The 18,275-nt window shown below is 42.9% G+C and overlaps 1 long non-coding RNA gene across 1 annotated transcript; it reads left to right on the forward strand.

The window, feature by feature from the left end:
- The first annotated feature begins 22 nt into the window (after positions 1-22).
- LOC120440847 lies at positions 23-1,688 on the forward strand. Its single transcript, XR_005613563.1, has 4 exons — positions 23-137; positions 700-738; positions 1,267-1,492; positions 1,578-1,688. It is a non-coding gene; the product is annotated as an uncharacterized LOC120440847 (long non-coding RNA).
- The last annotated feature ends 16,587 nt before the right edge of the window (positions 1,689-18,275 follow it).

Consider the following 18,275-nt stretch of genomic DNA (forward strand, 5'->3'; position numbering starts at 1 on the left):
CAGCGTGACGCCTGCCATTAAACGCCGTCTTACGTGGCTTACGAAACTAGTGATGTGCGAGACTACTGATTTCCCTTTCCCATGTGATACCAAGTAAAATCCAGGCTGGATTCGGCGATACTGTGTGTTTGGAAAATGTAAATTACAAGTAGTGTATTTCAAACTATACCTTAATAATGTATACAAGCCATCAGACTTCTTATGAAAAGTGATCATACAAGGAATAAAAAAACTGAAAATTCAATACCTGCGTTTAAAATGTGACTAAATTGAAAATTATAACGAAGTTGAGAAACATTTTAGTTGTCTCTATAGCCGGATGACCTACTCGCCACTGCTCTCTCTCACTTTGTATTATTGTTCATACTTGTGCCCGCGGGAGTGATCCTCTGCCCGTGCGTTATGCTGGTTAATTGTGACATCTGTACCTATCCAGCTGTACAGGATTCCTCTACTTGTGAGGGGCCACGATCAATGTCCTAATAACCATAACCAGTACAGGCCACTATTTACTCGTGTGGTGCAAGCTATTCAGTCTGTGTATTCTGTATTTTGTTTTAAAGGGTTGTGCGTGTAAGTGGTTTCTTGTTTTAATAAAATGTACACTGTCTCCTGACTGTGCGCAAAGAACTTGGTACTCTGTGCCCTTTTAGAGTTTTTCTTTGACTTTTAATGTGTTGTGTTTTGTTTTTATTACAGTGAACCGAGGACACACCAGTAGCCGTGGGACCTTTGGTGGTGGGTCATTTTCCACACTTCCTAAGTCCAGATCAATGTATGGTTTTATTTAATCCAGGACATTGTTATAGAATAGGCTATACCACATTCAGCTTTTATTGTTTTATTCTTTTTTAATTTTTATAAATTTATAAAAAGGTTAGGGTTAGACATATCAATATTGGACCCAATCTGCCTCAGTTGTGCATCCTTGAACCTGTGCGACCTTTTCTGGTTTTTAAGAAGACTTTCTAGTTCCTGGGGATGAAATCCCCCTAGATGATGTTGTCATTTTATTATTTTTATATAATCCCTTTTGACCACTTCGACACATTCTTGGCGTTTGACGACAGGATGCACACTTAAGGTAGAGGTTTGGTTTCATGATTAATTGTTTTGCTCTGAGATAATAATCCACCTTTTTTTGTCAGGGACCTGGGCTTGAGCGACCCAGGGTCCCTCAGCAGTTGTGGACCTTTTTATATTTTGTGAAGATGTGTGTGCACTGTTCTGCTGTCTGGGTTTTTTTTTCCATGTGTGTATGTATAGGGAGGTGTGGGTGTGGGTGTAGCCAGGAGGCCGGGCTACAGGCACCATCAGGCCTGAGGATGGCTGTAGCCAGGAGGCCGGGCTACAGGCACCATCAGGCCTGAGGATGGCTGGCCACGCCCAAGGAGGATGCCACACACCTGCAGTGGATCAGCGTCGGCGGAGGGAGCGACTTCATGGTGTGGTGAAGCCTCCACCGACGTGGGATGATTGAGTGGGACTCCATGTCAGTGTCTTGAGAGCAAGTCAAAGTTAGTGTACTCCCACAGGGGTTGTGTGTCTTGACGGCTGCGTCTATTGTTTCCCCCCAGGAGGAGCATGGGAAGCCCGAGAGCAGCGAACATTGGGAGTGCTGACACACAGGAGAGGAGAGCATGAGGCAATTGGGAAGAAGACACCGCATGGGAGTCAGGGGAGTGCATGGGCTTTGTGTGAACTGTTTACATCACTGTAAATAAACGCACCGCTCATCATTAAGAGTCCTGCATCTGGGTCCTCATTACCCACTTCCCACGGTCTGTCACACAGACCGTGACAATTTGAAGATTTCAGAGTGTTTTGATTGTAGATAAGACAGCAGTATCCACATTTAGAAGGAAGAGCAACAGGATATTAGCACCTTGTTGTTTTAGTGGGGTTTTTTTTCTCTTTTCTTCCGGTCTAAATCCATCACTATGGAGGAAGAACTTCAGCAACTTAGGGACTTGGTAGTGCAGTCCCTACCAAGTCCCTAAGTTGCTGTCTGTTGAGATTGATGTTTTGATAAATGGGGTGACTGTCCCGTGCTTGGTGGCTACTGGGTCTATGGTTTCCACCATCACAGAGAGTTTCTTTTTGACACATTTTGCACCTTGAGGACAAGAATGCCTTCATTCATGCCATTGGTTGCAGCTTTGGGCTGCCAATGGGTTCTCCATTCTTTATATTGGTTATTTAGAGCTCAGTGTACTCCTGTGTGGTAAGGAAATGCCCTCTTGTTGGATCCTTGTACTGAGGGACACTCCTGGTGCCATGCCCTCTGTTCCTGGCATTTTAGGGATGAATGCGATCGCTCTTATCAAGAGCTGTTTGGGGCTTATGGAGGGTCTTTGTTTAATTCACCTTCTGTGTCCCAGGGACCAGGGCCAGTTTTGGAGGCCCTGCATCAGTGTCACCAGTCTGCTGACCAAGTGCCAGAGGACCCTGTAGGTACCGTCAAGGTGCGGGGCCCACGAGCCGTACGGATACCTGGTGTTGTTACGCAGCTGGTGGCCACTGCATGTTCCCAGCAATTCTCAGGCCTTCCTAAGTCCAGTTCAGTGTATGGTTTTATGTAATCCAGGACACTATTATAGAATAAGCTATGCCACAGTCAGCTTTTATTGTCTTATTCTCTTTTTTAATTTTTATAAGCTTAATTAAAGACATATCAATATTGGACCCAATCTGCCTCAGTTGTGCATCCCTAAACCTGTGCGACCTTTTCTGGTTTTTAAGAAGACTTTATAGTTCCTGGGGGTGAAATTCCCCTAGGTGGCGTTGTCATTTTATTATTTTTATATAACCCCTTGCTGTTGCTGTTTTACTGCGAGTATGCTGTATATGTTTAAAGATACAGGATAGTCTATATAATCCACTTTAAGTGCGCTACAATGTGAACAAATGGGATTCTGTAATTCTAAGGATGTGGTGAATTCCCGTCATTTAAACATAGACACAAAAACCTAAGTTTAGACGTAAGTTACTTTCCAAAATTCTGCAACAGTACTACACCTCGCCAACAGCTCCACATTTTCTCCCTCTGGCTGCAACACCAAAGGACTCTGCGATTGACATTTGTCTTGCCCTAGCAGCAGGCTGTACTCCTCCTTCAGCTCGCCTCATGATAAACCCATCATCATATTCTGTGTTTTAATGTACTTTTGCTTGTGTATGATGTGTCACAAACCACGTCTTGGCTGTCTGATCATCAACTGCGTGAGCAAGCATACGTGAGTGGTGATGCAGTTTTACACCCGTTTGCATATCACTATGACAGGTGAAAGAAGACATAGTTATACCAATAATTTAGACAATCCCAGTGATATATAGTTTCCTTCTACTGCTGTTAATCATAAACTACAAAACTGTACAAGGTGAAAAATAAACACATTTTAATTGTTAAAGACTTGAGGACTAATGCTGTTGTTGAGGCAATAATTACATTTTTCTTTTCCCTTGGCCTTCTTTTGCTTTTTTTAGCATGCTAGAATATGCCAACTAAATATATACAAAAGATTTTTGACATCCTCATGATTATTCATGCTTTTATTTCTTCAAAATAAATTTGAATAACCGACTAGTCTAAAACTAAACACTCAGATTGCAAGCTAAATTCAAAAACCATTTAATGTCAAAAGCTCACTAAACAAAGGCATTTTAAACCATTAATCGGATTCTTCAATAGTGAACATGCCATTTAACTGTGCGGCACTTCGCATCATGCATTAACAACATTACGTGTTACAGTGAAAGAAAAATGCCTGAAATAAACTGATCTTAAATATGATACAAAAACTTATTACTACAAAAGATGTTAAAGTATTATTAAAATGTGACAAGTTAACATCCGAAAAACAAATAAACTGCGACTGAAAAGTCTGATGCATTGCGCTGTGCAATATTAATGATGCACGCTGGTTGAAAATTCATGACATCCACTTCAACAAAAGATAAAAATCTAATATTACAAAATGATTGATCATCCATCCATTTTCTTCTGCTTACCTGAACTCGGGTTGTGGGGGCAGCAGCCTAAGCAGGGAAGCCCAGACCGCCCTCGCCACCTCCTCCAGATTATCTGGGGAAACATGAAGGCTAGATATATTCTCCCCAGCGAGTCCCGGGTCTGTGCCAGGGCCTCCTGCCAATAGGACATGATTGGTTGGGACACCTTGCACAGGAGGTGTCTGCCTCTACTGGCTCCTTTTGACTCTACTCAGAGTCCCTCCTGAGTGACTGAACTCTTCACCCTATTGCTAAGGGAAAGTCCATGCAACTTTTAGAGAAAGCTAAATTTTTTAGCCTTTAAAAGAACTAGCAATAATAATGTCAATAAAAAGATCAGGCCAAGATTAACAAATTTATGGTGTTTTTTCACCAGCCATGCTCCATCTGGTTAGGGCAGAATGTTTTAAAAACATTGGATATCAATTAAAATGTAAAACAATTAGATTAGTACTAGTACGTCTGGTACAAACTGGTGACAATAGCAATGATTATTTGGCAAATCTTCTAAGCTTGGCCATCCCTAATTTTTATACATTACAAAATGTCATCTACATTATAAAAAAAACATCTGCACTTTCAGTCAGTGAGCTGGAGCCTATCATAGCAGTCACTGTGTGGACAAGTCAGCAGCATGGCACTCCTGACAAAGAGTGAAACATTCAAGTATGAGTGTCTTTCGGCTCCAAGGAGGAAGTCAGAGTACCTGGAAATAATTCACACAGGCACAAGTAACACATGCAAACAAGTCCACATAAAAATACTTTTTGAATCCAGAACCTTCTTGCTGTGAAGTGCTAACTAGTACATCATTGTGCTGTCACAGTGAAAAGTTACTTTTGGCTGACCCCTTACCCACAAGGAGTCACCACAGCAGGTAGCTTCACATGATGAATTTGGCAAAACTCAAAAGAGATCTCCATCTTATTAGAACATTTTTATAGAGCCATAATAAGAGCTCCTATTATTGTCTCTTATTATTAGGGCAATATTAAGAGCTTTGCAAATCAAATCAGAATATGTTACAAAATTCATAAACTCTGAACTGAAAGAGCCAGAAACTTCTTCTACATGTTAATTTATCTGAATTGTAATAATACAGTATAAGTGTAGGTTATAGCAATTTCTCTCTGAAAACAGCAGAATAGTTGAGAGGAGGCTGAAAAAGAATCATATTAGTTTCTATGAGGGTGAAGTTGTCTGTTATTGTCAGGACCCGGGCTCCCCGGTGGACTCTTTTCCCTCTCTCTCCTTCTCTCTGCTTGCGTTCCAGGTCATCCCTAGGTGGGGCTCCTGAGTCACCGCCCAACTCATCTGTGGCTGGTTCCCCACCTGTGGAAGATAAGCAATCTGGAGCTCCTACTTAAGGCACAGGAGGACTGCCAGTCATTGATGGAACATTGATCCACCTTGGTAGTGAAACTCTGGCCCCTGCAAGTCACTTTGATTTGCAAGTTTCCCTGTCGCATCCTCTTAGTGCCTTTGCCCTCTCTGTGTGCAGGTGGTGTTGGATACCCTGTTCTGCTGTGTTTGGAGTGAAAGAGAGAGAGCAGTGGATCATGTGGATTCCCCTCATGTCTGGACCCTTACCCCTCCTGGATGCCCCCCTTACTAGTGTGTGTGTCTACCTTGAAACTTCTACTCTAAATAAACCTTTGAACTGTTTTTGTAAGCCCAGCCTCAGAGTCCTCTCACCGAGTGCCTGATGTGACAGTTATGAATTTGTGTAAACTATGTGAGGGTGAAGTTAGATATTAAAGTCTGACACAAAAACAGATTCACATTAATAGCTGTATTTTGACATATGTTTCAATATGGTATAGAGAAAAGTTAAAAGAAAGAAATTACATGAGAATCATTCTGTGTGCATACAGAGACTATCCCAGTTTATAAACTGATCTTTCCAGATACAATGTCCCAATACAGAGCTAATGTTAAGGAAGTATAGTCTTTCTGAAAGACATCTAAGATTATCTGGATTAAAACCTTTGTGGACCAGCTTCATTTTCTGCTGCTTGGAGGTGTCTGTCACACCCAGAGAAGTCTGAAAAGAGGCAGTGTGCCTACATGTCACTATCCGCTAGAAGCCCTAAACCTCAGACACTTTTGTGGTGGATACATTCTTTCCATCTGTTCCAGCAGTTAAAGCTGTAGTAATGGATTTCTAGTCACTCTAAAAAGCTTTTAAGGTTTCTGAAGATTCAGTTACTTATTTTTATTTATTTATTGATTTATTTTTATCCCTAGCAGGAACATCTTTCATTTTGTAAAAAGCATTAGTGACATACATTCTCATGATAACAAGATGCCCACAGTGTAAAACTGGTTTACAAAATTGTGAGTCAGGCGGCAATCAAAGGTAGTAGCCCTGGTGATCTGATCTTTGGCTGCTGAAATTAGCTCTTGAGACATGGAACTACACGTTTCTGGTTGGGAAGTGTTGTGGAAATTTTAACAATAACCTGCAACTGACCCAGTGAGCTCGATTTGAAGTAGTTTAATTAATGTAATAATAATAATAATAATAATGTATACTTTATTTTTTACTTTTAACACATTGCAATGTTGAGAAAACGTTCAGATCAAACACCAAACATTTTTCCAAGGATGGACACCTTTCCAGAACACTCTTCAAACAAATAACATTCCACAGCATATCATATACCTCTATATCTTCAGTCCCATCCTTAAAACCTTCTCCCTCAGAGAGAGAATTATGACCTTGTTTTCTGCTTAGCCGTCACCTTAGGATTTACATCCCTGATAAGTAGAAGGAGTCTCACTATCTGTTTTACGTCTCCCATTACACTGTGTGTGTAGAGCATAAGGCCCACTTGTAGTGCACATGCATACAACCAAGTGACAGGAGTGCTCTTGCTATACTAAAGTGATATGATTAAAATATGTGATTAATGCATGAGAAAAGAAATCTGCCACCACAGAAGGAAACTGAGCTAGTCATGAGGTTGAGCTAGATATGGTTTGGCTCTACTCAGCGCACAGCTTGGGATCTAGAACCACCTTGAAGTATACCCATCCCCTAAAGAGGGGATGGGTATACTTACGTCCCCCTGCTTTGCTGCCTAAATGTTGGAGTTTTCCTCAGTGGACACTACTTATGAAGGGAGTCATAAAGCTGCTGGACAACAGCACTTCATTAAACAGGTAAGTACGGTAAAATCTACCCTGTTAAATATGCTTCATTCAAAGAGATACATGTTGAGTGAAATTATATTGGTAGAAGACAATTAAGGTAAATGCTTTGTTTGCCATTTTTATTCAGAAATGTGAGATTGTGGCAAGCAGTTTTATTCCTATAGGACGTTAGTTACCAGCAAAAAAAATACAAATTTTATTTTATTTTGGCAAACTAATCATAAAATTATCCTGACTCTGGCCCTGAGCTATTAGCAGTTTCTTTTAGAACAAATCATTTATAGGCAAATACCACTGGATTACTTGATGTTAATGAAAATGAATTTGTCTTTTCCTTCCCTGACTTCAAAGCATAGTGACGGACAGAAATATGGTAAGTTAAATCACCTGTCAGGTTATGCTGTGTATGGCAGGCAGAGTTGCGGACCCAATATGCAGACTCAGAGACAGGACTGAGCTCAAAACAGCTTTATTTTGCTGGTAAATACGAATACAGTGGTCCCTCATTTATCGTGGTAGTTACATTCTAAAAAATAACCCGCGATAGGTGAAATCCGCAAAGTAGCCAACTTTACATACTTTATACACTTTTCTCAGACGGGCATGAATATTTTCACACTTTTCTCTCTTGTTTAAAAGTTCAAACCTTCGTAGGAAAATAAGTCCAGTATTATAGAATGAAACCAAAAGCACCCGCAGTTTCCTTTGACTGTGAAAAACGTTTCATCGACATTGTTGTGTTTGTTGGGGAGAAAACTTACAAACATACAGTACAGCACTTCAGAGTCACACTGCTAGCGATCGGAGATTTATGTAAATTTGACAAGCTTTACGCATTCTGTACTGTACAGGACCGCAGCACGAGACTGAGTCGCCTCTGTCAGTTCGCCCCAGGGTGGCTGTGGCTACAATGTAGCTTGCCATCACCAGTGTGTGAATGTGTGTGTGAGTGGGTGGATGACTGAACGTGTAAAGCGCTTTGGGGTCCTTAGGGACTAAGTAAAGCGCTATACAAATACAGCCCATTTACCATTTTACCATTTGAGTGACAATGGTCTACAGCCAATCACGACGCAGAACATAATGTACTGTTAAAAAAAAATAAAAAATCCGCGAAACAGCGAGGCCGCAAAAGATGAATCGCGTTATAGCAAGGGACCACTGTAGCTTCACTGGCAGGACCCCAGATATACAAACAGGTGGAACACGCAGCTAGAGAAAAATCACGATGAGGAGCAGAAGGAAATGCAGGCATTATATAGACACAGAATCAGGCAGAGAGGTAACACCTAGGGAACACAGCTGGACATAATCTAATTGAGACAGGGGAAGCAAATCTGAATATGATGCACACAGGACAAGTGACTATCAGAATAAAACAGGAAGTATGAGAAAAACACACAGACTAAGTCATACAACTTGGCGTGGAAAGACACACGCATCAGACAGAACCGAAAGACAGAAAGCAACAGCGAGGGACAGGGAGAGAGCAACAGAGGCAGACATGAACAGAAGGAAAAACAAACGTAAGATAGAGAGGGAATAAACAGAGTCATGACTGAGGAAACAGACAAATTAACACAAGCCATAAGATTTAACATAAAATTTGACGAAGTTATAGACTTCATTTAATTTACTCAAATTCACCAAATCATCATATTTATCTTACCTTTAGCTTTTACATGATCCAGTTTTTGGTTTTTGGTTTCCTGAATGCTGCTTTCTGTATATCTGAATGAATCTGATATGAATGGACCCTAGGCCATACAAATGTTATCTGTCAGGGGGCTGGGTGCGTGACCCAGAGTTTTGAGTTTACTTTGTATTTTTGATTTTCTTATGTTAGACTGCAATAATGTTAAGTTCCTGTGGTGTTATTTAGTTAGGGTTTAGCTAAGTTTTATTCTAGTTTATGTTTCTTCAATGTCTCCTTATTTATGAGTCTTTTCCTGTCCTCTGTGTTTTAATTTTAGTTATGCCAGTGCTTTCGTCTCCCTTATCTGTTCTCATGTGTCTCTCTGTTCCGTGTCTCCCCAGTCTGTCATGTGTTTCATCACTGCGTGTTACGTTGTCAAGCTAGTGTTGTCATGTCTACATCCCATTATGTTTCCTGTTTTATGTTGAAGAGTGTTTCCATGTTCAGTATGTTTAGTTTTACTTCCCCTCTGGCGTCATGTTCATTTGTGTCAGTATCAGTGTTTCCCCAGGTTTTTCCACTTCCCTCATTATCCTTCTGTGTATTTAAGTCCTCTGTGTTCCCCTGTTCAGTGTCGGTTAATCTGTTTTCCTCCCTTCATGTCTTGCCAGATCTCACGTTTATTTCTGTTCAGGTCCATGTTCATGTTTTCACATCTTAGTTTCGCATGCACCTGCTCAGATTGTGGACATGGCACTACCGTGCAACATTCAAAAACATTTCTTTAGGTATAATTACAGTACCAGAAATTACAGTGCTCACAAATTTATATTGGTCTGTGCAGGGGAGGGTAGTGGTGGCCTGTAAATTAGGCCCAGAAGAAAAAGCCTTGGACAGAAGATTTGGAGCTCCTCACGTGCAAAAAGGAGTAAAAAGAAAAACTGAGAAGTAGCAGGATTTAGGAGCCTTTAAAACAAGATGTGAGGAAACAGAGGATTTGGATGATGAAATGAGACAGGCAGTAGATGAAAAGGGGCAGTACTGTCCTTCTTTGAAAGGTTAAACTGGAGCACACAAACAAAAAAAGAAATACATCTAGATGATCAGAGAAAATGACAGGTATCCATGTGTTTTCTTATGACAGAAGAAGAGAAAACTCAAAGATATTCCAGACACATTCTGGTCCAAAGGGTTTGCGGACATGGGTATTATTAAAGGAATAGAACCAGTAAAAATAATCATTCAAGCCATACCCAAAATTATTTTATTGGCCTCAACAAAGACAGTACCCACTAAAAAAAAAGAAGCTTATAAAAGAAGGTATAAAACCAATAGTCGAAGGTTTAAAGAAGGCAGGGTAAAAAGAGTGTCCAGATTCCCTTTGCAATACACCTGTTTCCTATAAAGAAAGCACCCCCATCACACAGATGGCAGCTAGTGTGGGGCCTCCAACCACTAAACAATACTCTGCTGCCCAGAGCCCCATGTGTGCCGGACCCAGACACCCTGTTAAATGATCTCTACCAGAATCTGAAAGCTTTTCAATTCAATTCAATTCAATTTTATTTATATAGCGCCAAATCACAACAAAAGTCGCCTCAAGGCGCTTTATATTGTACAGTAGATCGCACAATAATAAATACAGAGAAAAACCCAACAATCATATGGCCCCCTATGAGCAAGCACTTTGGCGACAGTGGGAAGGAAAAACTCCCTTTTAACAGGAAGAAACCTCCGGCAGAACCAGTCTCAGGGAGGGGCGGCCATCTGCTGCGACCGGTTGGGGTGAAAGAAGGAAAACAGGATGAAAGACATGCTGTGGAAGAGAGACAGAGATTAATAACAGATATGATTCGATGCAGAGAGGTCTATTAACACATAGTGAGTGAGAAAGGTGACTGGAAGGGAAAAACTCAATGGATCATGGGAATCCCCGGCAGCCTACGTCTATTGCAGCATAACTAAGGGAGGATTCAGGGTCACCTGGTCCAGCCCTAACTATATGCTTTAGCAAAAAGGAAGGCATGCCGGCTCGGACGTCGCCCGGATCAACAAGGTCCGCGTCAGGTGTTGAGGAACCAGGGCACCCTGACGACAAGTGGGCTACTGGAACAAGAAGGCATCGGTGGGCAAGAGACGAAAACAGGGCGTTGTTGGAATGCTACTACGCAAGTAACCCTGGCGGAAGGGGTTACATGAATAGGATGAGGGACTTATGGATTCTTCAATACCCAACATCCACAATGACGGCGAAACAACTAGTAGCTCAGTGTTCCAACATTCGAAAGAAGGGACTGCTCTCACAGCTAGAGATTGACGAGGTACAACATAAATGCTACGGCAAGGAGGAGTCAGGGCGCCAGGTCAGGGGGAGATATCATCACCCCACCCGAGATTGGGTACATAGCCCCAAGTGCGATAGGAGAAGGATCGTTGAGTGCGAGAGGAACTGACCTGAAAGATAGGATCATGGCCAAGCTTGAAACCTGGATCCCCCGTAGCCGGTTACCAAGATTACGTGAAGTACCCTCAGAAGGTCTGCTAGATGATGTTAATGCAGCACTACGGAAGATACCTACAACCACGATTACCGACACTAACAAGCTGATCACTACGGCAGCAGTGATCAGTGAGATGCTTGGCTACAAGTTGAACAGCCACAAGGGGCAGTATCCTCCATGGAGAAGGAGGCTAGAGGGCAAGATCAAAGTAGCACGGAGGTTAGCCAACTAACGGAGTTGCAGAAAGGCGCAACAAAGAAGGTGCATAAGAAATACAACAAGCTGTCCATACCTGAGGCCTTGGAAACTGCCAAGCAAAGACTCACAGCCTTGGCCAGCCGCTTGAGGAGGTACACCAGAGAGATAGAAGGCAGGAGAATAAACCAGCTGTTCTCCACAGAACCAGCAAAGGTATACTCTCAGTGGCAAGGGAACAATAATAACAGAACAGCACCACCAAGGCTGGAGACGGAGCAATACTGGAAGAGCATATGGGAGAAAGACACAACCCATAACGGCAATGCTCAGTGGCTAGTGGATCTGAGGGCAGACCATAGCGACCTCCTGAACAGGGTCCAGTAACCATCACAGTGGCAGACATCCAAGAAAGGGTCTCCAGTATGAAGAGTTGGACAGCACCAGGCCCCGACATGGTTCACGCCTACTGGCTGAAGAAGCTGACTGCACTCCACGAGCGTCTGGCAGCACAAATGAACCAGCTGCTAGTTAACGAGAGACACCGGAATGGCTAACCGAAGGTCGGACGGTCCTGATCCCCAAGGAACCCCAAGAAGGACCGGTCCCATCCAACTACCGACCAATAACCTGCCTCAGTACTACATGGAAGCTCCTGTCAGGCATCATATCGGCTAAGATGAACAGGCACATGGGTCAATACACGAGCGGGGCACAGAAAGGATTGGCAAGAATACCAGAGGCGCAAAACACCAGCTACTGGTAGACAGAACAGTCAGCCGAGACTGCAAGACCAGACTGACCAACCTGTGCACTCCCTGGATTGATTACAAGAAGGCCTATGACTCAATGCCCCACAGCTGGATACTGGAATGCCTAGAATTGTATAAGATCAACAGGACCCTAAGAGCCTTCATCAGGAACTCAATGGGGATGTGGCGTACAACACTAGAGGCCAACTCCAAGCCCATAGCACAAGTCACCATCAAGTGCGGGATCTACCAAGGAGATGCTCTGTCCCCACTGCTGTTCTGCATAGGCCTGAACCCCTCAGTGAGATCATTAACAAGACTGGCTACGGATACCGACTACGAAACGGAGCGGTTGTCAGCCACCTCCTGTACATGGATGACATCAAGCTGTATGCCAAGAGTGAACGAGACATCGATTCACTGATACACACTACCAGGCTATACAGCAATGACATTGGAATGTCATTCGGACTGGAGAAGTGTAGTCGGATGGTAACAAAGAGAGGGAAGGTAGTCAGAACTGAGGGGATTGAACTACCAGAAGGCAACATTGCAGACATAGAGGACAGTTACAAGTACCTGGGGATCCCATAGCGAATGGGAACCATGAAGAGACCGCTAGGAAAGCTGCAACCACCAAGTACCTGCAGAGGGTCAGGCAAGTCCTGAGGAGTCAGCTGAACGGGCCATCAACACCTACGCCCTGCCCGTGATCAGGTACCCTGCTGGGGTAATAGGCTGGCCAAAGGAGGAGATAGAAGCCACTGACATCAAGACAAGAAAGCTCCTTACCATGCATGGAGGGTTTCACCCCAAGTCCAGCACCCTGAGGCTGTACGCTAAGCGGAAGGAAGGGGCCGGGGACTGGTGAGTGTCAGCACCACAGTCCAGGATGAGACAAGAAACATCCACGAATACATCACGAAGATGGCCCCAACTGACAGCGTGCTCAGTGAATACCTCAGGCAGCAGAAACCCAAGAAAGAGGAGGAAGGCGAGGAACCATCATGGAAGGACAGGCCCCTGCACGGTATGTACCACCGGCAGATAGAGGAGGTGGCTGATATACAGAAATCCTACCAGTGGCTGGACAAAGCTGGACTGAAAGACAGCACAGAGGCACTAATCATGGCAGCACAAGAACAAGCTCTGAGCACAAGATCCATAGAGGCTGGGGTCTATCACACCAGGCAAGACCCCAGGTGCAGGCTGTGTAAAGATGCCCCAGAGACAATCCAGCACATAACAGCAGGGTGCAAGATGCTAGCAGGCAAGGCATACATGGAACGCCATAACCAAGTGGCCGGCATAGTGTACAGGAACATCTGTGCCGAGTATAACCTGGAAGTCCCGAGGTCAAAATGGGAGATGCCCCAAGGGTGATGGAGAATGACCGAGCTAAGATCCTGTGGGACTTCCAGATGCAGACGGACAAAATGGTGGTGGCTAACCAACCGGACATAGTGGTGGTAGACAAACAGAAGAAGACGGGCGGCTGTAGTGATCGATGTAGCGGTTCGAATGACAGCAATATCAGGAAGAAGGAACACGAGAAGCTGGAGAAATACCAAGGGCTCAGAGAAGAGCTCGAGAGGATGTGGAGGGTGAAGGTAACGGTGGTCCCCGTGGTAATCGGAGCACTAGGTGCGGTGACTCCCAAGCTAGGCGAGTGGCTCCAGCAGATCCCGGAAGAACATCGGAGATCTCTGTCCAGAAGAGCGCAGTCCTGGGAACAGCTAAGATACTGCAAGAGGACCCTCAAGCTCCCAGGCCTCTGGTAGAGGACCCGAGCTTGAAGGATAAACCGCCCGCAGGGGCGTGCTGGGTGTTTATATATATATATATATATATATACATACATACACACACTACAGGGAGTGCAGAATTATTAGGCAAATGAGTATTTTGTCCACATCATCCTCTTCATGCATGTTGTCTTACTCCAAGCCGTATAGGCTCAAAAGCCTACTACCAATTAAGCATATTAGGTGATGTGCATCTCTGTAATGAGAAGGGGTGTGGTCTAATGACATCAACACCCTATATCAGGTGTGCATAATTATTAGGCAACTTCCTTTCCTTTGGCAAAATGGGTCAAAAGAAGGACTTGACAGGCTCAGAAAAGTCAAAAATAGTGAGATATCTTGCAGAGGGATGCAGCAGTCTTAAAATTGCAAAGCTTCTGAAGCGTGATCATCGAACAATCAAGCGTTTCATTCAAAATAGTCAACAGGGTCGCAAGAAGCGTGTGGAAAAACCAAGGCGCAAAATAACTGCCCATGAACTGAGAAAAGTCAAGCGTGCAGCTGCCAAGATGCCACTTGCCACCAGTTTGGCCATATTTCAGAGCTGCAACATCACTGGAGTGCCCAAAAGCACAAGGTGTGCAATACTCAGAGACATGGCCAAGGTAAGAAAGGCTGAAAGGCGACCACCACTGAACAAGACACACAAGCTGAAACGTCAAGACTGGGCCAAGAAATATCTCAAGACTGATTTTTCTAAGGTTTTATGGACTGATGAAATGAGAGTGAGTCTTGATGGGCCAGATGGATGGGCCCGTGGCTGGATTGGTAAAGGGCAGAGAGCTCCAGTCCGACTCAGGCGCCAGCAAGGTGGAGGTGGAGTACTGGTTTGGGCTGGTATCATCAAAGATGAGCTTGTGGGGCCTTTTCGGGTTGAGGATGGAGTCAAGCTCAACTCCCAGTCCTACTGCCAGTTTCTGGAAGACACCTTCTTCAAGCAGTGGTACAGGAAGAAGTCTGCATCCTTCAAGAAAAACATGATTTTCATGCAGGACAATGCTCCATCACACGCCGTCCAAGTACTCCACAGCGTGGCTGGCAAGAAAGGGTATAAAAGAAGAAAAACTAATGACATGGCCTCCTTGTTCACCTGATCTGAACCCCATTGAGAACCTGTGGTCCATCATCAAATGTGAGATTTACAAGGAGGGAAAACAGTACACCTCTCTGAACAGTGTCTGGGAGGCTGTGGTTGCTGCTGCACGCTAATGTTGATGGTGAACAGATCAAAACACTGACAGAATCCATGGATGGCAGGCTTTTGAGTGTCCTTGCAAAGAAAGGTGGCTATATTGGTCGCTGATTTGTTTTTGTTTTGTTTTGAATGTCAGAAATGTATATTTGTGAATGTGGAGATGTTATATTGGTTTCACTGGTAAAAATAAATAATTGAAATGGGTATATATTTGTTTTTGTTAAGTTGCCTAATAATTATGCACAGTAATAGTCACCTGCACACACAGATATCCCCCTAAAATAGCTAAAACTAAAAACTACTTCCAAAAACATACAGCTTTGATATTAATAAGTTTTTTGGGTTCATTGAGAACATGGTTGTTGTTCAATAATAAAATTATTCCTCAAAAATACAACTTGCCTAATAATTCTGCACTCCCTGTATAGGCGTTCCAAGAGGAGTCCCAGATGAGTTTAAAGCATGTAATCAGATAGCAACGGGGTTTCAAATCTGTATTTTGGTGGGTGACTATTAATAAAAATGTTGATTGAATAAATTACCTCATTATAATCAACAAAGATCCTTGAATCACAGTAGAGGGGTTTTCAGAACAGCTGCAAGCAACCTCTCTGATAACATGGCAAAACAGAATGGCATTAGATATGCTAATAGAGTAAGTAAAATGTTCGGATCTAGCTGTTGCACTGTCATACCTAACAATACTACCCCTGATGGATCTGTGACAAGAGCATTGGCGGGATTAACTACACTAACAGAGGAGCTGAAAACTCAGGGGGCGGACAATCCATTAGATGAGATGGAGCACTCTAATCTGTTCTGTGTTAGTCTCTGCAGCAGTTGCAGGTGCTGTTGCATCCCGTGCCTGAAGGGACCAGCCCAAAGACTCATCATTGTTTGTTGAGAAGCCAATAGAAGGAAATGTGTCATTGTGTGACAGTTTTAAGGCAAAGGAGGGTGGGATTGATAAAACATAATAAAGACAAGCCCAAAGATTGATAGAGACTGCTGTGGCGAAGACGTACCTATATCACCAAATCCACACATGGACCAGTATTATCATGAGCTGGAGAACAGAGATTATAAAGACGTAAAGGCAGTAGCTGAAGTGTAAAGCACTTAGGATGAGCAAATTGACAATCATAACCAGATGAGACAGAAGAGACGCAGCCTTGATTAAATGAATGTATATGTATATATCCTTTTAGCTGTAATGTGTGTTGTGTCATGCTTTATTTTAAAGCACAATTGCATAAACAGGAGGGAAATGATGGAAAAAATGTGTTATGGAATGTTCACCTTTCGAGGAACTTGCATGAAACCTTGTATTTGATGTTTTCGCTCCCTTGAAAGAATAAATGCTCCAGTTGTTGACAATTGTTCATTTTTGTTAGTTTTTATTCTGATCATTTTCTTCTCATACTGGTCCTTGTTTGGTTAAATACACAAGGTGGTAATGAGGGAAGTGGAAACACCTGGGGAGACACAGCTGACACAAATGAACATGATGCCACAGGAAAAAAGTAAAACTAAACACAATGAACAAGGAAACACAAGACTGTCAAAATAAAGATGGAAAAATGGAGAGACGTAGACACGATAACACAAGCTTGACAACATGAAACAGACAAGAAACATATGTTAGACTAACACACAAGACAGGAAAAGACTCACAAACACGGAGACATAGGTGATAACACAACTAGACTAAGCTTCAACCAAACCCTAACTAAGAATAAAACCACACAAACAGTACTAGACTAAGCTTTTTCCTAACTAAACTAAGCTTGTTTCCTGAAAGAAGATTAGAGCTAGTTCAGGCATAAATTGAGGTTTAAATAAAACAGTCTACGCTAGAGCTGAAGAGGATGAACACCTTTGGCCTCACATACAAAGAATGTTTCGCTTAAAAGCAGCACAAAAGAACAGCTATGTCTGCAGTGTCGGTGTCTTCAGTCAGAGCCAAAACAAACCAACTTTTCAGTGTGAAACAACTCAACTCGTGTGACCTGAGGAAACGGTAAGTTTTCTCTAAATATCTTTTTAGCTGTGGTTAGCTGGATGTCAGTCTTATGTTACAGCAGCTGTGTCGAGCTCGAGCTGCGAGTCATATTTCCGGCGCTACGTTGTAGTGAGATATGTTTGTGGGTGTTTTGTGCAGCTTCAGCTGTCTTTTTAACTGCTCGCTGGTTAGCTAGCGTGAGCTATAAGCTAACAGCTAGCCTGGTTAATGACGCTGGAGTTCAACGCACATGCAAACAGCTCGTCTCTATTGCTTTAACTGTTAAAACAGAAGGCAATACTGCGGCTGACATGGTTTATTATGTGAAACAGCAGCTTGTTTAGTTTAAACAGTCTGCATTAAGCTGGGCAAACACTGCGATTTTTTTCAGTCGCGTTATTCCGCTCCTGCTCAAACTGTACAATTAAATCGCAGACGTTAGAAGTTCATAGGTCACGATGCAGGGTCTCACACTATACGGCCTGATGCTCTGATGCGACCTGAGTGCTCAAACTGTGCGTCCATAACATGAAGCCTATCATACAAAATCTGTCCCTCGCTCTCCCTCTCTGTCTTTCACTCACACAGACACACACACCATCAACTTTGCTAAATTACTAATGAAAAACATTGACCAGACAGCTTTGATTGAGCAGCAATGTCCATCCAGCTCTTTTCATGGTTGTTGTAGTCGTGATAATTTTGTGAGGCCACATTGAAAAGCCTCAGATACGGAAGCGTAGAGCTGCCACCCAGGCAAAAGAAAAATAGAGCTATATCACGTTATAACGTTAAAGGTTTATTGTTCTAACAATATACTTTTAATGTTTGTACAATATACCTTTTATGTTTGAACAATATAATAACACGTTATTACAATATACATAATTATCACGTTCGTACAATGTAAATATTATATTGTTCAAACGTGAAAGGTACATTGTTAGAACAATAAACTTTTTACGTTATAACGTGATATAGCTCTATTTTTCATTTGTCTGGGTGGCAGCTCTACGCTTACG

The sequence above is a fragment of the Oreochromis aureus genome, linkage group 7 (genome assembly GCF_013358895.1).
Source record: "Oreochromis aureus strain Israel breed Guangdong linkage group 7, ZZ_aureus, whole genome shotgun sequence".
NCBI lineage: Eukaryota > Metazoa > Chordata > Actinopteri > Cichliformes > Cichlidae > Oreochromis > Oreochromis aureus.